Source organism: Berghia stephanieae, chromosome 13 (assembly GCF_034508935.2).
Source record: "Berghia stephanieae isolate SIO BIC M18660-M18661 chromosome 13, UCSD_Bste_1.3, whole genome shotgun sequence".
NCBI classification, from domain to species: domain Eukaryota; kingdom Metazoa; phylum Mollusca; class Gastropoda; order Nudibranchia; family Aeolidiidae; genus Berghia; species Berghia stephanieae.
The window spans coordinates 30,132,804-30,158,536 of record NC_088372.1 but is presented as its reverse complement, the minus strand read 5'-3'; the positions used below and the strand labels follow the sequence as shown (position 1 = coordinate 30,158,536).

Sequence of the window (25,733 nt, the reverse complement as noted above, 5' to 3'; positions counted from 1 at the left end):
GTAGAGTGGGTAATATCTGTCTTTTCGGATCTCCAAGCTATACTTGTTTGAACTCAACCTTGACGGAAAAGGTCAAAGGTCTTGACCTGCCACTACCGCTACCCATTTTGAACGAAACACAATACCAGAGAGATTGTATAGCTAACGCTAAGCGTTAGCTTCTAAACTCTCTGACAATACTTACATACACGCAGACATTCCCCTAGATATTGTCCGACATGGATTACAATATCATCGGTATTATTTAAACTATTTTATACTGCTTTATCCGTGGGAAGGGTATTATACCATAACTGGCTGGGCCAGTAACGAGGATACCACTGACTTCTGTAAAGGGAATTTGTCGGCTTTATTTTGCCAACTTAGCCAGAAATATGCCAAAAATAGAGGGGGAAAAGTGGAAATTACATAATGTAATACACATCTTAAATTTTATGATTCTTTTTTCTGAAAGTTTGTTAGTACTATTTTATTTTACTTATTTATATTGCAGAAAGGAACATTTTCGTTTGGGTGTGCTGTATACAATGTTAACACATACATCTATAAATATTTGGCTTTAGAAGTAAAATATATTCTGGTAAAGAGATCGTTCTTTTTCGGTGTTATGATAAACGAACGAATATGGCTCTTTGACGTATTTTACATCAGAGAGAGAGAGAGAGAGAGAGAGAGGAGAGAGAGAGAGAGAGGAGAGAGAGAGAGAGATCAAAGGAGTGTAACAAGAAGAGAGAAGAGGGAGAAGAGGAATGTTCGGTTAATGTGGGCGCCACAACAAAAGTATGTTTGAAAGAGGAAAGGGCGAGAGGGATCATAGTATGAAGGGTGTGTATGTCTGTCTTGATGAATGTCAAATGTTGTGCTTGCTAATCTTGTTTATTCATGACCATTTTTGTGTGTTGTGCTGCATGGAAGAAAAAGTAAAACGTGTGATTTTTAGTTTTGACACATTAGGCTACAACTACACGCATAATGTGCTGATAACTTTAAATTACATGTAGATTTGTAGTAGATTAGCGACCACCGCGGGTCTTTTCATTGTGAATGAATAAAAATATTGTGTGTAGTGTATCTACAGCTTAAATCTAGCATTAGAACTTGTCCCAGTTATTTTAAAGTTGTGTGTGTTTTGTTGCTTCTCTTTATTATTGCAGCTGTTATCAGTTTTGTGAATGGAGGACGAGTGAGAAAGCAACAAGTGAAGCGGCGCTCATAATCACGATATTTATTCAAATGCCAGCACAGTTGGCCAGCCGTGTTGAGACAGTTAGCAAGTGTGTGTTTATATTATCATATATTTTTTTTATTATTATTATTATTGTATCAGACTGCCTGGCCTAGCGGGAATTTCGTAATGTGTATCTAGCGATCACAAAATGTGTTTTAACTGCCGAAGCACGTGTGTTGTGAGCAGGTTTGAATATGGCCAAATAAACGTAGATATTACTCGTGTGTGTAGTGTTCTGATTTATATTTATTTTACGGATTCATTGTTCTCTGGATTGCAATCCTTTGTTGAAATGGCTTTTTGTTTTAAGTTGATGGTTTTTGAAATTCTAACTGGATATGATATGGTATGATATTCTAAGTGCACTAACTTTACCCCACTGTGTTTGGTAAAGCCAAAGGACATTTTGAAAGTAAGTTATCTACTAGTCCCATTATAAATGGAAATGAGGAAATAATTAATGTAAATATTGACTTATTATTATTATTATTATTATTATTATTATTAATTATTATTATTATTATTATTATTATTATTATTATTATTTATTATTATTCTTATTCTTCTTCTTCTTCTTCTTCTTCTTCTTCTTCTTCTTCTTCTTCTTCTTCTTATTATTATTATTATTATATTATTATTATTATTATTATTTTATTATTTATTATTATTATTATTATTATTATTATTATAATTATTATTATTATTATTTATTATTATTCTTATTATATTATTATTATTATTATTATTATATTATTATTATTATTATTATATTATTATTATTATTATTATTATTATTATTATTATTATTATTAGGTATTATTATCGTCATCATCATCATCATCATCATCATCATTACCTATTAATGAAAACGAAAACATAACATGGAGGATGTTGATTCTATGTTCTTAAAAGCTTTGTCGAAGAATCTCATACTTATTCAGAAATTGCTGGGGAAAATGTTACCTTAAATAGATAGGGTAAATAACTGGAACTTTTACACAGCGCACTATCCACTAAACATGCTCAAAGCGCTTTACAGAGGGTCCCTGACCAACAGCAACATGTAACATATTGAACGAGACATGGCGTCTGTTAGGCGATTATTACAAAAAAAAAATTCTGACAGAGAACGTTTTTGGAATAACCCAGGCGTCAGCCGCAGTGCAGCGCCGCAAATTGAGCTAGGGTGAGGTGACTTGTTCAAAGCCACACGTGTGTAAGTCCTCCCTCCATCAATACCCTTCTCCAGCTATTTCTAGGCGGCCCTCTCTTCCTCGTTCCCTGCGGGTTCTATGTAAGAGCCTGTCTGGTAACCTTTGATGCAGGCCTTCTCAGGGTGTGGCCAAGCCATTTCCATTTCCTCCTGTTAATGGGAGCGATCTATATTCATGTTTTCGTCCAAACTAGTCATCAATCACATGATTGATTGATGTCCAACGATTGGATTAAAAAAAAAAACCAATGTAAACACATTGCTTTGTTTTTATGAAAGTTGTAAACATGCCGTGCGTTAAGCTGAACAAAATGACCAATCGTAATGTTTGGTATTCCAAAAGCTGTGTGGATAATTTTCACTATGTGTGTCACTCTGAGCACACTTGCAATGTTACCAATGACCTCGAGCACATGGAAAGGTAATACAGATCATCCCCATTTCTACTTTACGGCGTATTATTAAGTTAATTATCGACAGTAGGCTACCCTGGAAATACGCGTATTTTAAAAACTGGCCGGATACCCTGGCTGAGAGGGAAACAGTCAAATGTATAGTTAGTTTTGGGAGATGATATTTTTTTCATCTCTCTGTTATGCACTGTATTCTTTTTCGTTTACATATGTATAATTTGTAAACAACTGAGTGTGTTCATCTTGGCGGGGACCTGTGCTTGTGTCTGGATGAGGCATTTAGTGATCTCAAACTAAGTACATTGATAGTGTGCTCTTGGAATCTACATCTGTTCCCTATTTGAACCAATTCCCCTTTGTCTGCCTTATTCTTGAATGCTTTAATTGTAATTCTAGAACTTTTGACTATCCCATTTTCTTCCTTTTTACTGGCGCTGATATGACCTAAATTGTTGCAAGCGCCGTAAAACCCTTAAACACAAACAAAAACAAAAATTAGCCAGAAACCTCGTCCTTGAAATATCGATCGATTTAAACTATCCTCATCTTGGCAAAATCACTCAAACCTGGGGCCTCGCGTGCGGTCCCAGGTTTGACGGTTTTATTTTTTTTAATTTTTTATTTTATTTTATTTTTTTTTTGCCAAGAAGAGGATCGTTTAAATCGTTCGATATTTCAAGGACGAGTTTTCTGGCTAAAATTTTAAACAGTGTCTTTGCAGGGCACTGTAGTTAAATTAAATGGTTAATTATTATGATTTTAAAGATAGAGTTGGAGAAAGGATTTGTGTTTGTGTGTGTGTGTGTGTGTGTTCGCTAGAGTGAATGTGAAGAAGCACACAAAGACAAGCATAAACAAACACACACATAGAGAAAGAGGAGAGGGGGGGGGGGGGGGGAGAGAGAGAGAGAGAGTGAGAGAGAGAGAGAGAGAGAGAGAGAGAGAGAGAGAGAGAGAGAGAGAGAGAGAGAGAGAGAGAGAGATGTTTTTTTTTCTTGTAATATACTTTCTTCCTTTGTCTGGCACCTTTCCTACACATTCATTCAGATCTTTAATTTTATTACTAAGCCCCTCTACTGACCCCAAATATAGTTTTTCTCATCAAAATGATGGGGTTTTATTTTACACTGATTGGTTCTTGATTTGACATTAAAAATTATTATTGCGATCAGGATAGCATTACGCGTCAAAAGCTATTTTTAGTAACACCGCGTGTTTTTTTGGTTAAAATGTATTTTTTTTATGGCGGGGGGGGGGGGGGGGGGGGGGGGGGGGGGGGGGGGGGGGGGGGGGGGGGGGGGGGGGGGGGGGGGGGGGGGGGGGGGGGGGGGGGGGGGGGGGGGGGGGGGGGGGGGGGGGGGGGGGGGGGGGGGGGGGGGGGGGGGGGGGGGGGGGGGGGGGGGGGGGGAATTCTACAAAAGGTTAATAGAGATATATTAATTTTTATTTTCTACTTTTTAAAAAAATTAAGCCATACTAAAATAGAGGGGGGGGGGGGGGGGGGTATTCTACCAAAGGTTAATAGAGATATATTAATTTTTATTTTCTTTTTTTTAAAAATTAAGCCATACTAAAATAGTGTTTTCTCCAATGTATAATAATACAATAGTTTCGTCATATACGTGATAATGTAGTGAGAAAATAGTGAGTAAAAAGAGTCTTTTCCAAGGACTTACTGTATTTGCGCAGCCCATAGCTGGGCTCGAAACCTGGACCTACAAGTCAGAAGGTGAATACCATACCACTCGACAGGGCCAAAGCGCACGGACAGTTATTGTATTGTATTATTGTCAATTATATATATAATATAGATCACACGGTAGAGCCACGCTCTCACCTGCCAGGCGGAGTTGTCGTACCAATAAGGTCGCAGGTTCAAACCCCACCACCGCCGCGGAAAAAAATTTTTATCCCCGTGTGGTGTCCGGGGTCCCTCAACTGAGAGGGTCAAGAATAGCCCAACGCCAAGCCAGCGTGTCGTAAAAGGCGACTAATGGTGTGTGATTCCCCCACCTTTGGGTCACCTGGTCCTCCAGGTTGGGGGTTGGCAAAGGGTTAACACCCCTTTCCGTTAAACTCAAACCGTTACAGAAACACAGACAGACAAACTAAATCCTTTTTTTAGCTTGGGCGACCGAAGAGTTTCTGGAATTACAGAATTTATGAAGGACAACAGACAAAGCCGAAAGGACTCTGCTGACCCGATGACGTCTTCGCCAAACAAGCAGCTTCGAATTGCGTCGTGGAACGTTCGCACCATGTATGAAGCAGGGAAAAGCTCTCAAGTTGTGACTGAGATGAGAAGATACAGGCTGCATATACTTGGAGTAAGCGAAACCCACTGGATACAATCCGGACAGAAACACCTCAAGTCTGGGGAGAAGATTTTATATTCAGGGAGAGGGGACGGGATTCATACACAGGGAGTAGGAATAATTCTAAGCAAGTTTGCCCAGAAGTCACTGAGAGGATGGGAACAATGCGGAGAAAGGATCATCATGGCGTCTTTTACAACACGGAGTAAGAAGATCAGCATGAACATTGTACAGATCTATGCCCCAACAAATGATGCAACAGATGAGGACAAAGATACATTTTATGGTCTGCTACAACAAGTCATTGACAAGTTGCCAAGGAAAGACATCAACATATTGATGGGAGATGCTAATGCAAAAGTGGGACAGGATAACGTAGGCTATGAAGGTATCATGGGACGTCATGGCATGGGAGAAATGAATGATAATGGAGAGAGATTTGTAAATTTCTGTGCATTCAACAGCTTGGTGATTGGAGGATCAGTGTTCCCCCATAAGAGGATCCACAAAGCAACTTGGGTCTCGCCAGATGGTGTGACAGAGAATCAGATTGATCATTTTTGTATCTCTCGTAGATTCAGACGTTCATTGGAAGATGTGACAGTACGGAGAGGGGCAGATGTTGGATCAGACCACCACCTGCTATTGGCAAAGCTTAAGCTCCGACTCAGAAAACACGGGGCCAGATCACATACAAGAAGAAAATTCGAGGTGAATGCACTTGATGGGGAAAAGAATGAGGAATTCAAACTACAATTGAGTAATAGATTCCAACCTCTTACTGAGCTCGAGGAGGACATAGATGTAGAGTCACATTGGGCAAAGATCAAGGAAGTCTACATAACAACTTGCCACGAGGTATTGGGGGTAAAGAAATCGGAACATAAAGAATGGATAAGTCCAACCACCTTGGACCTTATTGAAAAGAGGAGAACAAGGAAGGAACAAGTGAATGCAAGCCGAACAAGGGCTTCAAGACTGGATGCACAAGAGCAGTATCGAGCCATAGCTAAGGAAGTCAAAAGATCTGTGAAGAAAGACAAGGAAGCATTCATGAACAGACTTGCAGAGAAAGCAGAAGCAGCAGCGACTGGAGGACACATGAGGATCCTTTATCAAACTACCAAGACACTTGCTGGAAAATATGGGAAACCAGAGGTACCAGTCAAAGACAAAGATGGGAAAACTATTTTTGGAAAAGAGGCTCAATCTGAACGATGGAGGGAACATTTCAACTTCCTTCTGAACAGACCACCACCAGACAACCAGCCAGAAATTTTGCCTGCAAGGAATGAGCTACCAATTAGCTGTGATCCACCATCGATAGCAGAGATTGTGGGTGCCATTAACAAGATGAAAAGGGGGAAAGCTGCTGGACCAGACCAGATTCCATCGGAGGCTCTAAAAGTTGATGCGAAAAGAAATGCTGAGGCCCTGCACCCACTATTTGAGAGAATCTGGAATGACGGGATATTCCCAAAGGATTGGAAGGAAGGACATCTTATCAAGCTTCCAAAGAAAGGGGACCTCAGTAATTGTAATAATTATCGAGGCATCACTCTTCTTTCTATCCCAGGAAAGGTTTTCAACCGTATTATTTTAGAGAGAATTAAGAATGCAACAGATGCTAAACTGCGGGACGAACAGGCAGGTTTTCGGAAAAACCGTTCAACCACCGACCAGATTGCCTCTCTGCGAGTCATAGTAGAACAGTCTATAGAATGGAACTCTCCTCTTATTGTCAACTTTCTGGATTACGAGAAGGCTTTCGACAGTATTGACAGAGCAACATTGTGGAAAATTCTGGCACATTATGGACTCCCTGAAAAGATAGTAAACCTCATTAAGGAAATGTATGAAGGATCAAGTTGCAGGGTTGTACATGAAGATCAGCTTACTGACAGCTTTGAAATTAAGACTGGTGTCAAGCAGCGATGCTTGCTCTCACCATTCCTGTTCATCCTTGCCATTGATTGGCTAATGAAGGAAACCTCCAAAGGGAGAAGAAATGGGATACAGTGGACCCCCTGGACACAGTTGGATGATCTGGATTTTGCAGATGATCTGGCTCTTCTGTCCCACACCCAGGACCAGATGCAAGCAAAAACCACAATTATAAACAGCCTCTCGGAATCAATTGGTCTAAGAATTCACCCTGCAAAGTCAAAGGTCTTGAGGATTGGTACGCGTCAAAGGGAGCAGATCAAAGTAAAAGATCAGGAACTCGAAGATATAGACACTTTCTGCTATCTCGGAAGTATAATTGACAAGGATGGAGGCACGGAAGCAGAGGTGAAAGCACGAATAGGAAAGGCACAGGCTGCATTCACATCTTTGAACAGAGTTTGGAGAACTAAAGATATCTCCCTTCAACTAAAGCTAAGACTTTTCAACTCAAACGTGAAGTCTGTCCTACTGTATGGATGTGAAACTTGGAACGCATCACAGGCATGTATAAGGAGGGTACAGATTTTCGTAAACAGGTGCATGCGTAAGCTACTCAGAATAAAATGGATGGATAGAATAAAAAATGAAGAAGTATGGAAAAGAACACAGCAGAAACCAGTGGGAGAGGATATAGGAAGAAGACGATGGAGGTGGATTGGACACACGCTTAGAAAGAATGACTCAACTATAACAAAGAAAGTATTAGACTGGAACCCTCAGGGCAGAAGATCAAGGGGAAGGCCACGAGGAACATGGAGAAGAATTAAAGAAGCTGATATACAGAGAAGTGGTAAGACCTGGAATGAGATAAAAAAAGTTGGCTCAGGATAGAGAAGGATGGAAACTGTTTGTCTGTGGCCTATACCCTGACCCAGGGTGAAAAAGGCAATGATGATTATTGTCAATTATATATATATATATATATATATATATATATATATATATATATATATATATATATATATATAATATATATATATATATATATATTTATGAGTGTTGGTGGGTACTTATAGGTACGAAAGTGCTCGATAATGCATGGTTAGAGCTAATATATAATGCAAATTTTCACTCACATTTTTGTGGCCGAAACGACTCTCATCACAATACACATCAACACTAATCACCAATACACAACGAAACAACTTTAGTTTGGAGTAAGAACTTTTCTACGGACATTACAATGGATTACGCCGACTGAAGAAGTGTAAAAAACACAGAAACGAGTCGTCTCGGCCACAAAAATGTGAGTGTAATTTGCATTATATATATATATATATATATATATATATATATATATATATATATATATATATATATATATATATATATATATATATCATTATTTACACGTCAACATGCTCCAGCAGTTATGCTAATGATCAATGTGATATTCACCATTTTGGCCATGATTCATGACCATTTAGACCTAATGGCCGTTATTATTATATTATTTTGATCATATCTATATTTCTGCCATACTCTCATACCCCCCCCCCCCCCCCCCCCACACACACACACACACACACACAAACACACAAAACAAATCAAAAGAAAAAAAAACAAAGAAAAAACAAAAAAAAAAACAAAAGGCAAAACAAAACAAAACAAAAAGGTAAAAGAAAAACAAAACAAAACAACAACAACAAAAAGAAAAAGACCCAACCCCCCCCCCCCCCCCCCCCCCCCCCCAAAAAAAAAAAGACCCAAAAAAAACACAAAAAAAACACAACAAGCAAACAAAAACAACAAAAATTAAACAAAAAAACAAATTGTAAAACCCTCAAAACTTAAACAATGAAAATGTTGCTGCTTGTAGCTCGAAGAAATTAATAACGATAGTAATTGAAAGGGAAGCTTCAATTAATTTATCCCGAAGACAGGTCATGTGGACGTTTTGGGTTTTCCTTTTATCAACAATTTAAAAAATACGATGGATGAAACACTAAACACGAATGAGAAATCTCCTCTCGAAATTCGTTAAGTTCGGGACACAAAGGGGATTGCATTAGTGTACCTGATTGTGCACATTTGGTCATGTGGACGTTTTGGGTTTTCCCTTAATCAACAATAAAAATACGATGGATGAAACACGAAGAACGAATGAGAAATGTAATCTCCTCTCGAAATTCGTAACGTTCAGTACATAGAGGGGAATGCATTAGTGTACCTGATTGTGCACATTTGGTCATGTGGACGTTTTGGGTTTTCCCTTTATCAACAATAAAAATACGATGGATGAAACACGAGGAACGAATGAGAAATCGTAACATTCAGGACATAAAGGGGAATTCATTAGTGTGCCTGAGTGTGTACCTTTGATGTGTTTGACGCAGTGAACACTATGATAAGGAAAAGACACTCAAACAAGAGTTCAAAGGCTTGGGGATCTTTTAAATATTTTTTTTAAATAAAAAGAAAGGTTTATTATTATTATTATTATTATTATTATTATTATTATTATTATTGTTATTATTATTATTATTATTATTATTATTATTATTATTATTATTATTATTATTATTATTATTATTATTATTGTTATTATTATTATTATTATTATTATTATTATTATTATTATTATTATTATTATTATTATTATTATTATTATTGTTGTTGTTGTTGTTATTATTATTATTATTATTATTATTATTATTTTTATTATTATTATTACTATTATTATATTATTATTATTATTATTATTATTATTATTATTATTATTACTATTATTATTATTATTATTATTATTATTATTATTATTATTATTATTATTATTATGAGGAATATCTTTGCAGGCTGGCTGGAATGTAGGTAGATAGAGAGGGACAGATCGAGAAAGAGAGAGAGAGAGAGAGAGAGAGAGAGAGAGAGAGAGAGAGGAGAGAGAGAGGGAGAGAGAGAGGAGAGAGAGAGAGAGGAGAGAGAGAGGGAGAGAGAGAGGAGAGAGAGAGAGAGAAAGAGAGAGAGGAGAGAGAAAGAGAGAGAGGAGAGAGAAAGAGAGAGAGGAGGTGGGGTGGGGTGGGAGGGAGGAAAACATCCAGACCATTCACACGTATGTTTATGCACCTGTAATGATGTATCTCAGTCCCATAATGTTATTTAACGCACGTGGGCGTACTTTAATGTTAACAAACTTGTTTGTCTATGTAAACATTATCTCTTCTTATGCTTAACACTATCTCCAATATAAACCTACATACTAAAAAGGTCACTTTGTACTGATCAAACTCGTTAAAAGCACATCCAGATCTGTGTGACCCATCGACTTGAAACGATATTATGTCGGAGTGGCTATTATGTGCTCTTGTGGTATGACATTCGCTTTCGGATTTGAAGGTCCTGGGTTCGAGACTCGATCGGCTCATAGCTGAGTCCTTGGAAAAGGCTCTTTAATTTTCTCACATTCTCTCACCGTACTCAGGTGTAAAATGAGTTCCTGGCCGTTAACAGCGCTGTCTCTCTGTCCGAAAAAAAATTGTAATATCGCCTAACAGGCGTCATGTCCCGTCCTACATGTTAAGTAATGTTGCTGTTGGCCAGGGACCCCTTGTAAAGCGCTTTGAGCACGTTTGGTGGATATTGCGTTACATTTTAAAAAAGCTCAAAGACGCTAAAACTTGATTTTATAGTTATATTTAGAAGCTGAATCAAAGTTTATATCTTTGACTGAGCACATTAGATAAATGTGACCTCTCGTCTCAAAACGGTATTGAGTCGGGATGATTAAGATGCTTAAGATGGAATTTGTATCCAGAAATATCATGCTTAAGTTGAGTTTATATGCTTTATAGAGGAGAAGGGGTATCATATTTTACTGAGGTAAATACCAACGTTTCATATTTTTGACCAGTTTAACTATAATTTGACTTTTTAGTATCTGGTCCATTCCGACATAATACCGTTTTGAGACGAAGGGTCACATATAGGTGGTTACTTAAAATGAGCAGAATTAAATTCTGTCATTTCTGGCCATTTTTGACTTTAACCCTCTCATTACCAACTATAGTAAAATTGCCACATTTGTTACGATTCAAACAGCATTTTCAGTAATCATAACAAATGTGTAGATATATCACAAAAATTTCTGAAAAACTTTGGTTTTTGAAGCTTGTTATGCTGCTAAAAAATGATGTATAAGGATGTACTAACGTCTCTTCAGTTTTGAGTGTTAAAAATTCAAGTTTTCCTGAAAAGCAGAGAGTTAAAATCGCTTTATTTTTTGGCACATGTGGCATTCCGACATAATAATAATACCGTTTCGAGGCGATGTGTCACATTTAATCGGAATTTGTGACCAATCGTATGAAAACGGTATTATGTTGGGGTGATCCAGACGCTTAACTCACTCAATACTAGAGTTTTTTGCATTTTTCCAAAATTGGAAAAAAAAATGCCATAAAATGAGCATGTGCATAGATATTTTTATTCATCTATCACTAGCATGCAAAAACTAAAAACATTATCTTTGATACTATTCCTATCATTTGTCTCAGAAAAATGTAATAAATAGGCATGGGGTAAAAGTAACCTGGGTAAACTACGGATATAGTCTGTGTTAGGGTTGAATGAGTTAAAACCATGGTGGGGAGCAGGAGGTCACTGGCCATGTCTTCTATCCCCCTATAATAATAATATCTGTTATCTGAGTTGTTTTCGCTATCTTTGTCTTGGAATGGAAATACTTGGTGCGGCCATGTGGTCTTGTTGTATGACAGTCGCTTTCGGATTGGAAGGTACTGGGTTTGAGCCTCGCTCGGCGCATAGTTGAGTCCTTGGAAAAGGCATTTTACTCACATTCTCTCACCGTACACAGGTGTAAAATGAGTACCTGACTGTTAATACGTTGTCTCTGTCGGAAATAAATTGTAATATCGCCTAACAGACGTCGTGTCTCGTTCTACATGTTACGTGTTGCTGTTGGTCAGGGACCAATTGTAAAGCGCTTTGAGCACGTTATATCATCTCTATATAAACGCTCTATTAAAAATGTTCTGAATTGTTTTCTCTATCTTTGTCTTGGAATGGGATTAAACTCGATGCTGCTAAGTGGTTCTAGTAGTGTGAGATTCGCCCTCGGATCGGAAGGTCATAGGTTCGAGTCCAGTTCTGAGCGGTAAATAGTTGAGTACTTTGGCAAGGGCTCTTTTATCACATTCTCGCAGGTGTAAAATGAGTACCTGGTTGTTTACAAGATTCAAGATTCTAAAGTTTATTTTTAGGCAATTGCCGATATAACTCATACAAGAATATAATATTTTCATCAACAAATCAAATAAGTAAAATGAATAATAAATCAAGGCAAACAATGATAGTAATAACGATAATCATAATAATAATAATAATAATAATAATAATAATAATAATAATAATAATAATAATAATAATAATAATAATAATAATAATAATAATAGCAATAATAATAATAATAATAATAATAATAATAATAATAATAATAATAATAATAATAATAATAATAATAATAATATTTACAGCGTTGTTTATGTCTGAAAAAAAAAAAAAGAAAAATATGTACCTGCGACTAACAGCCTCGACAATGCCAAAATTTATAAGTTAAAAATTAAATAAAAAGAAAGAAATAAAATTCCCTTTATTCATTCCATAGGGGAAATTTGTCTATATGGTCTATTTTAAGGGGAGACTGGCGTCAGCCGGCGCAATGCACCGCCGCAAATTGAGGTAGGGCGAGCTGACTTGCTCATGGCCACACAGCGCAGCGGTAGGAGATGGAATTCGGTACCTTTCGTGGTACGAAGCGAAGGCCACTCCGTCAGCCACTCTGTCCCGTCTTTTTTTAAAGCTAATCTGTGTCCAAAACGAGAAGAAGAGAAAAAAAACCCATAGTGACTGAGACTCAGAATCTGGAGAAAATCCTCTTTTGGTTGACAAGCATATACAAATATTCTACTGGGGATGATCTATATTACCTTTCCGTGTGCTCGAGGTCATTGGTCACATTGGAAAATATGCTCAACGTGACCCACATAGTTAAACAAGTTCAGAGCTTTCAAAATATCTAACATCACGATTGGTCATTTATTTGCTCAGTATGGCTCATTGGTATATTTACAACTTTCATAAACAAAGCAGTGTGTTTTAATTTATTGAGAAATATCCAATCGTTAGACAGCAAAAAAATCATGTGATCAATGACTCGGTTGGACGTAAACATGAATATAGATCGCTCCCATTAGCAAAGGTTCGGTGCCGTTCACGTGAAGGAAAAGCAGGACCATTCGTCGTATTTAATTTGCGACTTGCGGTCAATTCAACACATTCAAAGTATGTCACATTTACTGTGTTCAAGCGGTATTGAGTGTCTTCTGAATGACACTCCTCGATGTAGGGCCGGGACGTCGCAGCCCTCTAAAAGGCTCCATACACGCCCGGATATGATCCTGGTCCAGACCCCGATCAGGCAAACCGGGGTGAAAACGCAATGTGTGTGGCCAAATACCTGGCCGATAAACCTAGGTACGGTCCATCGCTCGCAAAGCCCGCTTTGCTTAATATTTTTCGAGGCGATCGGCGATCGGGGCGGTGGCAGTATAAAAAATTGGACAATTTTTTTCGGATTTTCGTTGTTTTGACGTCAGATTCGTGATCAGCGTCGAATTTACAATAGGTTTGATACCAAGAACTATGTTTTTACTCCAAAAATTGATGAAATTAGAAATAAAATTTAATTAATATTGAGGTTATGTGGCCGACAGAACAGTGCTCCTCCCTGTTTTGTGGTATGACTCTCGCTTCCAGATCGGAAGGTTCAGGTTTCGAGACCCGCTCTGCGTTGCGCAGAGTTGAGTCCTTGGAAAATGCTCTTTACTCACATTTTCTCACCGTACTCAGGTGTAAAATGAGTACATGGCCGTTCGTTGAATTTGTTAGGAAAAAATGTCACATCGCCTGACAGGCGTCATGTCTCGTCGTTCAAGTTTAATATTGCTGTTGCCTTGGGACCCCTTGTAAAGCGCTTTGAGCACGTGGATATTGCGCCAAATAAATGCTGTGTTATTATTTTTTTTAAATAATATTTTTATAAATGTTGCGCCAGAAAGAGGTAGATGGCAAAAGTTTCGTTCTTGATCATCGTAAAATTTATAAAGGATTTCATACAAAATAAAAAATAGTTTTCATAATTTTCAATGTAATGATATAATAATATGCCAGTTCTTTTTTTTTTTTTCCTCCTCACCCGTTCACGCGACATGACGGTCGACCTTGACACAGACATTTGGGATTGGCAGATGCCAAAAAGCCTTGACTACGTGATGACAGGGGTGGGCATTGTAACCCTGAATTATACTCTACAAACAACGCCCCCCCCCCCCCCCCCCCAAAAAAAAAAAAAAAAAAAAAGAGCTGTGTGCGTGTGTGAGGTGGCGGTGGTGGTTGGGGGGGGGGGGGGTGCGAATGCGAGTAGTCCCGAGGAGTACCGGTTTCACCTGCCACGGGAACACTGTCGATTTGTTTTATAAATAATAATAATAATAATAATAATAATAACAATAATAATAATAATAATAATAATAATAATAATAATAATAATAATAATAATAATAATAATAATAATAATAATAATAATAATAATAATAATAATAATAATAATGACGATAAATAACAAATCTTTATTGTCCACAAAATTGAAAAATTTCCGTGGTCTACGTTGCTTTTAAACTTAAATCGGATTGCAAATGTATGGATGTTATGCGTATTGGAAAAATACTCACGACATCTCCATCGGGGTATAACATATTAACACACAAAACTGCAAACGCGAACGTTCATTGTCTGATTGATATAACTTAGTGATAAGTTAATTATAAAATGCTGTCTAAAAGCAATAACAACGGGTTGACTAACGTCCAATTCATTCCTTCTATTGATGCTCTGTGTAAAATTAAAATACTCACAAAGTCCGCCAGCCAGAAATATCACTCCAGCCCAAAGATCTACATGGAATCTTGAACGTTATAGTCTGATATATTTTAATGAGAACTAATCATAAAAATGGGTGTCTAAAAACAATAACAATGAGATGAGTGACGTCAATTTGGTTCCTTCTATAAATATCCAAGAACTTTACTCACTCCATCCGCTCTCTCCTCCTTCAATACATATGAATCTATTCTCTCATCACTTTTTTGTGCGGCTATGCATGTGATCTTGTGAAATGACACTCGCCTTTGGATCGGACGGTACTGGATTCGAGTCCCGCTCTGAGTGGCGCATAATTGAGTCCTTGGAAAAGGCTCTTTACTCGCATTCTCTCACCTTGTTCACTGTTAAAATGAGTACCTCGCTGTTTACAGCGTCGTCTCTGTCGGGAAACAATTGCAATATCGCTTAACACACAGTCATGTCTCGTCTAACATGTTTTTATGTTGGCCAAAGACCCTTATAAAGTGATTTGAGCACCTTTATTGAATATAGCGGTATATATAGCGCAAGTAAATTTTTCTCTCTTTCTCTCTCTCTCTCTCTCTCTCTCTCTCTCTCTCTCTCTCTCTCTCTCTCTCTCTTATAGCTATTGCTACATATGATGGGAATATCTTGGACGGTTATTGATGCTATGAGTTTAGGTAAAATGCTCACAACATCCACCAGTCGGAAATAACGTACCGTCACACAAAACTACAAGTAACCTTGAACGTTAAAAGTCTGATTGATATAATTTAGTGAGAACTAATTACCAAAATGACTGCCTCAATACAATAACAAAGAGTGGAATGATGTCAATTTCGTTCCTTCAACAGTCTAATTGATATAATTTAGTGAGAAGTAATCACTATTGTGCGCAAGACGAAAGATAGAATAACAGACAGTAACTGGGATCGTAGCCTCACTATTAATTAAAATTTATTTCTAATTTCACCAATTTTTGGAGTAAACACACAGTTCTTAGTATCAAACCTATTGTAAATTTGACGCTGATCACGAATCCGACGTGAAAACAGCGAAAATCCGAAAAAAATTGTCCACTTTTTTATACTGCCACGCCCCCGATCGCCGATCGCCTAAAAAAATAACTCCCCGTATGTGGGCAAAAATCATCTGCGATAAACGCAGGGATCGGGTCACAGCGATAGGTCATCCGTCCCGCTACCAGCGGATGTCGGCGTCTATGGGGGGCTTAATGTTTACACATTATGTCATTCCTTATCATAATATAATCAGAGGGGGGGGGGGGGGGGGGGGGGGGGGGGGGGGGCGCGAAGTGGCTAAGTCGTTAAGGCATTGCACTGTGATCCGGATGACCCGGTTTCGAGCCCCGCTTCAGGCACTTTCGTTTTTTTTTTCCTTGAGCAAGATTATTAACCCCCAATTTGCTCACTTGGACTACATGGGTTATTCCTGTTGAAATCAGACTTCTTGTTTGATTAGTTATCTATATTATTCCTTCGTGGAATGCCTAGGCGACGATATCTTATGAAGTCGTGGCAAGAAGGGCATAATTTTTTATTTATCATAATATCTCTCCCCTTGATATTGCCTTCTCTTCTATCAACTTCACCCCTTCCCCCTTTATTGTTGTTGTTGATGATGGTCTCTTCTTCTTCTTCTTTTTCTTCTTCTTCTTCTTCTTCTTCTTCTTCTTCTTCTTCTTCTTCTTCTTCTTCTTCTTCTTCTTCTTCTTCTACTTCTTCTTCTTCTTCTTCTTCTTCTTCTTCTTCTTCTTCTTCTTCTTCTTCTTCTTCTTTCTTCTTCTTCTTCTTCTTCTTCTTCTTCTTCTTCTTCTTCTTCTTCTTCTTCTTCTTCTTCTTCTTCTTCTTCTTCTACCTACTTACCTACTTATATACATATATATATATATATATATATATATATATATATATATATATAAATATATATATATATATGTATATATATATATATATATATATATATATATATATGTATCTATCTATCTATCTATCTATCTATCTATCTATCTATCTATCTACCTATCTATCTATCTATCTATCTATCTATCTATCTATCTATCTATCTAACTATCCATCTATCTATCTATCTATCTATCTATCTATCTATCTATCTATCTATCTATCTATCTATCTATCTATCTATCTATCTCTCTCTCTATTTATCCATCTATCCATTTACCCTTTCCTCACAATCATCAAATGGCTGTTCCAATAATTAGGCGAAAAATGTTGTCCTTCGCAGCCATAGATAAGCCACTGAACATCATCTTTTTTTTGTTCTCAAACATACAACAGCAGTTGCTTTCTAGCACAATAACCATTCGGTAGCAATGACTATCCCGCACAAATCTTTGGACTTTGGGCCTCTTTTTCGCTTACGAAGTGCCCGAATTCGCGTCAAAATATGGGACGAAGCCGTTTCGTATATGCTATTTAAAAAAATTAATTACGCCGCTGTTTATTGATGAATATGACTGAAAGTTGGCACACAGTTAGAAAAAAGGTCATTTTAGATTATGTCAAGCGACAAAACTCGTGCGATTACCAAAAGACCGTTAAAAATAGATTTTTACTCTTTGGAGTAAAATATTTCTAAAACTACCGGGCGTGGAGGTTTTGTCGCTGACAAGGTAATACATGAACATTTCTTCTTTTTGGTTGTAAAATGTCATATGAATATGACGACTACTTTTCCCGTATTTTACAAAACACCATCCTAACTTGCTCTTCAAGTTTCAATCTTTTAATCCACTTATTACGCAAGATACAACCAAAGGTCGAAAAAAAATTCCGAAAAAGCGTCTCATATTTTCGTGTTTTTTTCCTCTTTGCGGGTCATCCAAATAATGAGACCTTTGAAACTGCATAACTTGTTTATTTATGAATGGATTTTCAAAATTCAAAAACATTTTTACTCAGTGGAGATAGGCCTTTGATTTTTAGACAAAAATTTTCCTCAAAAAGAGAGAAAAAAACATTTTTCATAGTCATTGCTACATTCGGTATGACGCTTGCCAATCGCAAAATACATTCCACCAGATCTTCTCTAACAGTAGTTCCAGCTACCCAAACAATGTTGGGTTGACGGGAGGGTCGGGAAAAATCTCGACTTGCTCTCGGGATCAATATTACTAACGTTCCCTTTGTTTGTGGAGCAACTGGTTTATCTACTTATCAATCCGGAATCCCTTCCATAAGGCGACGTTTGAATAAATTATGGTATCAATATGTGCGGCTATGTGGTCAAGTGTTCGTCGCATAGTTGACGAGTCCTTGGAAAAAGCTCTTTACTCACATTCTCTCACTGTACTCAGGTGTAAAGTGAGTAACTGACCGTTAACAGCGTTGTCTCTGTCCGAAAAATAATTGTAATATCGTCTAACAGTGTAGTGACAGGTAATGTAAGATCATTAAAGAATAAAATTGATGAATTGTTTTCATTGTGTCGTTACAATAATGACTATCGTCAAGCCTCCATAATAGCTTTAACAGAGACTTGGCTCTCTCCTCACATACCATCATCATGTTTTGATATTGAACAATACTCACTATTTCGAGGAGATCGGACTAATGTAAATAAACGAACTGGGGGTGGGGTGTGCACATATATTAACAGCAAATGGTGCCACCCCAATAATTGTCAAATAAAGAAAATGTATTGTGACGATTATATTGAATTTATTACTGTTTCGTCACGACCTTATTATCTACCCCGGGAATTTACTCATGTCATCATCATCAACGTCTACATTCCACCATCATCAGACAACAACACAGCGAAAAATATTTTGAAGAAAGAAATACAGGACATTCAAATGAAGTCGCCCGATGCCGTATTGATGGTCACTGGTGATTTTAACCAATGTAAAGATTTCACTCTCCCGGGACTTCATCAATACGTGGACTGCGAGACAAGGGACAAAAAAACATTAGATTTATTCCTGTGTAATATTAAAAATAGTTACAAATGTTTACCCCGTGCCCCATTGGGTTTATCTGACCACTGCATGCTCTTGCTACTCCCCACCTACCGCCCTGTTTTTAAACGTGTAAAACCAGTAAAGAAAAGTGTACAGATCTGGAATGGAAGTGTGTGTGAAGATTTGCGTGGTTGTTTTGAATGCACTGACTGGAATGTTTTTATCGAATCATGTGATAGTGTGGATGAGCTGAATGACTGTGTGAGTGAGTATTTAAAATTCTGTGAACAGCTCGTGTCTTGTAAAAAAGAAATAAAATATTATCCTAACAACAAGCCTTGGATAACAAAAGATCTAAAACTTTTATTGAACCAAAAGAAAACTCTCTTTACTAGTAGAAATAAAAAAGATCTGAAAACAAAACAAAAGAGATAAAAAGAGTAATATCCAGTTGTAGAGACAAGTACAAAAATAAAATTGAAAAATGCTTTTCTTCTGGGGATATACGGGACACGTGGCGGGGGCTTAAAACTGCTGTTAACTATAATCCAAAGCCCACGATTATATCTGAAGATATCGAAATTGAAACTCTAAATAAATTTTATTCACGTTTTGACACAGCAAACAAATTTGATATTGAAAATGAAAAACATAAATTAGACAGGGCTTTGGAAGATGAAATGACTATTGAGGTCAGTGAAGAAGAAACGAGATTCGTATTTTCGAAACTAAACGAGAGGAAGGCTGCTGGGCCGGATGGATTGAAAGGAAAATTATTAAAAGAATGTGCCCATCAACTGTCCCCCATTTATACACATATTTTTAACTGGTCCCTCCAATGCGTTTCGATCCTGAAATTTGGAAAACTTCAAAAATTATTCCTGTTCCAAAAAAAGAAAAACTTGAATCTATGAACGATCTCAGACCTGTTGCACTGACTTCAATAGTCATGAAATCTTTAGAAAAACTTGTTCTTGTTAAAATTAGGAACCAGTTTATGCCATTGAGTGATAGTCATCAATTTGCTTACAAACCAGGACGTGGCGTAGAGGATGCCATTTTGCTGTTTACAAACAACATCTACAGGCATCTAGATCACGCTAAGAGCTATTGCAGATTGCTTTTCGCAGATTTTTCTTCAGCGTTCAATACAATGCAACCTCAGTTGGTTGTTCAAAAATTGACTAGTCTGAATCTAAACAAGTATATAATTGCTTGGGTGCTCGAATTTCTTACGGAGAGAGCACAATATGTTCAATTAGGACAAAATATATCTTCCTGTATAACTACAAATACTGGTGCTCCTCAAGGTTGTGTATTGTCCCCTGTATTATTCACAATATACACGAATGACTGTAGAAGTCAAAACTGAGTGTACCTTTGATAAAGTTTGCAGATGACACCGCTCTTCAAGGCCTCATAACAAATGGCAACGAAGTGGCTTATAGGCAAGAAATTGATAGTTTTGTGTCTTGGTGTGCTGCCCACCACCTAGAGCTTAACATAAGCAAGACAAAGGAGCTAGTGATTGACTTTAGGAGAGTGAAGGAACCGATAGAACCGTTAAAATTAAAGGACCAATTCGTCCAGCGAGTTCCTCACTACAAATACCTTGGTGTAACAATTGATGACAGGCTCAAGTGGATGAACACTTGAAAATAATTAGGCGTAAGATGTGCAGACGTACATATTGTTTATCAAAACTCTCTCAGTTTAGAATAGATAAAACCCTCTGCACATTATTTTATAGAGCAGTAATCGAAAGTGTTTTGTCATTTTGTATAACAGCTTGGGGAGGCAATTGCTTAGCAGTGGAAAGGAACAAAATAAATTCAAATATTAAAAAATCTATTAAACGCTATATAAATGATGTTGACGATGTAGATCTTTTATACGAGAAATTTTGTATAAATAAAATAACTAAAATATTAAATGACCAGTATCATCCACTAAGACCATCAGTTATTATGTCAGAAAGAAGTGGTCGCCCTTTCTCTATTTCAACGAAAACAGAGAGACACCGAAAATCATTTCTGCCGTCCAGTATTAGGCTTTATAACAACAAGCAATAATCATTTTATACAATTATTTTGCATTTTTAGTTTCAAAAAATGTAAATATTAAATTATTAATTTATTTGTTTTGCAATCTTTTCAATTTTTAATTTATAGTGACAGTTTTGACTATTTTACAGTGTTAAAATTATTCATATTATAAAGCGCAGCTCTGGTTATGGAGCTACTCCTTTTTCATATATACATCCTATTTCCATTGTATTTTTATCTTATTATGTAAATTATAACACGTCTGTACAACAAATTTCCTTTTTGGGATGCAATAAAGTATTATTATTATTATTATTATTATTATTATTATTATTATTATTATTATTATTATTATTATTATTATTATTATTATTATTATTATATATTATTATTATTATTATTATTATGCCTCGTCTTATTGTTATGTGTTGCTGTTTACCAGGGACCCCTTGTAAAGCGCTTTGAGCACGTTTAATGGATATTGCGCTATATAAAAGCTCATTATGAAGCTCATTATTATAAAAAGTACTGATCTGCTGATAGGATGAGACGAGTAACTTCACTATAGATAGTATGCACTTGGCTAAGAAGCTCACAACATTGTCATCCGGAAGTAGATAATGGACCAACACACAAAACTGTGTGTAACTCTGACACGTTTGTAGTCTGGTTAATTTAACCTTCTTCTTCTAGGTTCCATGCCTGGTCCAGGCTTCGGATACTGCATGAATTATCTCTCTCCATTCCTCCCTGTCTCTTGCTTTTTCAAACAGCTCTTGGATTGTTAGGTTGGTGAAGCCCTTCAGTTGGTCTATGAGTGTTTTTCTTTGTCTCCCCCGGGCGCGTTTACCAGGTATTTTTCCACAACTTGCCAGGTATTCATTCTTATCTTTCCTTACTATGTGTCCGAAAAATGATAGTTGTCGATCCGCTATTAAGGGTATTAGTTTCCTTTGTTGGTATGTTTGTTTTTAGCACTTCTTCGTTCGTTTTGTGTGCAGTATACGATATTCTCTGCATCCTTCTCAAACACCACATTTCAAAAGCTTCAATGTTCTTTTGTGTTTCTGCATTTGTAGTCTGCATACTATCTAAAGATAGTTTTAAGTTGACGTCACTCAGGTCTTTGTTATTATTTTTTTGCCATCGGCGTTTATGAGTAATTCTCACTAAACTGTATGAACCAGACTATAAAAGTTCATGGTTACACATAGTTTTGTGTGTTGGTCCGTTATACTTCCGGATGGCAATGTTATGAGCTTCTTAGCCAAGCGCATACTATCTATATACACATTTTGTATAGATGCTGCCTTTTGTGTGGAATTAAATGCGTCGCTGGTGCCAAATGTCAAAATTATGTGTTTTGACATTTGATAGACACAGCAGGCTATGACCGTCTGGCTGACACCTGCTTCAATGTGTGTTGTTGTCAACTCTTGTCAGAGCGTATGCTATTGTTTTTAGTCAGAAAAGTTATAATCCATTAAACAAGCAAACAAACAAAAAAAAAAAAAAAAAAAAAAAATCAAAAAGAAAAAAAAAACAAAAACAAAAAAAAACCCCAACAAATACACACACACAAAAAAATTAATTTGAAAAATAAAAAAATAAAAAAACAAACACACAAAAAAAAAACAAAACAAAAAAAAAAAAACTCAACATGAGCATTTCTTATAGATAGAATGCGCTTGGCCAAGGAGTTCACAACATTGCCATCCGGAAGTATAACGGACCAACACACAAACTCTGTGTAACCATGAACTTTTATAGTCTGGTTAATACAGTTTAGTGAGAACAACTCACAAACGCGGATGGCAAAAACAATAACAAAGGCCTGAGTGACGTCATCTGCATACTATCTATAGAGCAATATCCACTAATGTCACGATAGCTCAGTTGGTAGAGCACTCGCTTCACAAGTAAAGGGACCGAGGTCGATCCCGGGTACAGTTGAGATTTATTTCTGAACTCCTTTATCCACCCAGCAGTGATTGGGTGGCTGCGTCTGTAAGATATGGCCGAAAGTACTTAGCGATAGACTAGCGTCCTATCCCAAGGATAGCAAGCAATTACTACTACTATCGTCCGTTTCACGCTATAGAAACCGGGATAATCTCCGGCTCCATGTGCCTGGTGGCTCTGAAGGATTTTATTTTTCACATCAACTAATGGAGCTCAAAGCGCTTTACAATGGTCTCAAGCCAACAGAAACACTTAATATGCAGGACGAGACATGGCGCCTATTAGGCGATATATCCATTTATTTCCCGACAGAGACAACGCTGTTGACGGCCAGGTACTCATTTTACTCCTGAATTTTGTGAATGAATGTGAGTAAAGAGCTTTTTTCAAGGACTTAACAACGCTATGGGTTTTTATAAAATGCTCACAACATCTCCCAGTCAAATTAAATATACCAACACGAAAACGTTTGTGTAACCTTTAACGTTTCTAATCTGATCGATATAACATAGTGAGAACTAATCACTAACAGGCTGTCTGAAAATATTAAATAATATAAAATAAACTTTTTTTTTTTCAAATACAAAATGAAAAATTAAAAATGCGATCTGTAGGACTGCGACCACACTAATATGCCCGCTTATTTTCTTATAGATAGAATGCGCTTGGCCAAGGAGTTCACAACATTGCCATCCGGAAGTATAACGGACCAACACACAAACTCTGTGTAACCATGAACTTTTATAGTCTGGTTAATACAGTTTAGTGAGAACAACTCACAAACGCGGATGGCAAAAACAATAACAAAGGCCTGAGTGACGTCGTCAACTGTCTATACATGAATTAACCTCGGCGGGTCTAAGAAAATACGATATAGAAGGAAGGAAACTGACGTCACTAGGCTCTCAGTTGTTTTTTTGTTTTTTTGACAGCCATTTTGGATATTTGTTCTCACTAATTTCTATCAATCAGACTATAAACGTTAAAGATTAAACACAGTTTTGTGTGTTGGTTTGTTTAATTTGGCTGGCGGATGTCGTGAGTTTGTTACCTAAATGCACATCATCATAGAAGGAAAGAAGTCGACGTCACTGAGCTCTTTGTTATTATTATATTCAGATAGCCTGTTAGTGATTAGTTCTCACTAAGCTACATGAAACTATAAACTTTAAATGTTATACAACGTTTTATGGGTTGGTATGTTTAATCATCATCGTCGTCGTCGTCGTCATCATCATCATCATCATCATCATCATCATCATCATCATCATCATCATCATCATCATCATCATCATCATCTTCATCGCCATACTACTACTACTACTACTACTACTACTACTACTACTACTACTACTACTACTACTACTACTACCACCACCACCACCACCACTACTACTACTACTACTACTACTACTACTACTACTACTACTACTACTACTACTACTACTACTACTACTACTACTACTACTACTACTACTTCTACTACCACTACCACTACCACTACTACTACTACTACTACTACTACTACTACTACTACTACTACTACTACTACTACTACTACTACTACTACTACACTACCTCACTACTACTACTACTACTACTACTACTACTACTACTACTACTACTACTACTACTACTACTATACTACTAATAATAATAATAATAATAATAATAATAATAATAATAATAATAATAATAATATAGTAGTAGTAATGATAATAATAATAATAATAATAATAATAATAATAATAATAATAATAATAATAATAATAATAATAATAATAATAATAATAATAATAATAATAATAATAATAATAATAATAAAGCGTATATTCTTTCCATCCAACAGAAAAAAAAGTCCAGTCCAGAGGATGACGAGGAAATGTCATTTCCCCGAATCCTGCATCACAATCACAGTAGAAGACAGCAGCAGCCGTGCATATCTGGGATTATTTTTATATGATTTATGGACTAGATAGCTGTGTGTATATTTATTTATCTGTCAGCCATCGAACAGCATCGTCATTTCAATGGATGGAATAATACATGGATACGTGACATGGGATTTTCTGTGTGTGTGTGATGTGATGTGATCAGCGTTCATTCGTGGCTGTGGGTGTAGGTATTCAAGAGGGTACGACTTGTCTCATTCATGTTATATTTTATTATCATCCATTTAAAAAATATAAAATGGTGTGTATGAAACAGCGCCATGCCAGACAAAGTAGAAAAATGTGGAAAAAATAAATGATTAAATAAATTAATATATAAATGCATGAATGAATTAATGAATAAATAAAGTAAATAGATAAATAAATAAATAAATAAATAAATAAATAAATAAATAAATAAATAAATAAATAAATAAATAAGAAATAAAAAATGAAATGAATAAATAAATAAATATATATATGAATGTATGAATAAATACATAGATTAATATATACGGTGTGTCTTTTTTACGACACCCGCCAAAATCCGCCGAAACCTGCCGAAACCCGCCGATTAATATATAGATAGATCAATAATTAGAAATAAATACATAAGTATCAGTGAATGTATGACTAAATATAATAAATAAAGACGAATATAACAGCTTTAAAAAAGAACAAAATACCAAACACGTAACGTTTTGGGCTCAAAACCCTTCTTCAGCCAACAATAATAAACCATAAAGACATAAATACATTACTAAATTCCAGATAGACGATAGACATATTTTTTAATTTAGATATAGATAAATAGAT

The 25,733-nt window shown here is 36.5% G+C and overlaps 1 long non-coding RNA gene across 1 annotated transcript in view; it reads left to right on the top strand.

The window, feature by feature from the left end:
- Positions 1–970: 970 nt before the first annotated feature.
- The window catches only part of LOC144958985 (uncharacterized), a 26,234-nt gene continuing 1,471 nt past the window's right edge, over positions 971–25,733 (top strand). Inside the window, exons 1-2 of the long non-coding RNA XR_013642540.1 lie at positions 971–1,640; positions 24,836–25,120. This is a non-coding gene — a long non-coding RNA (uncharacterized LOC144958985). The remainder of the gene's footprint in view (positions 1,641–24,835; positions 25,121–25,733) is intronic.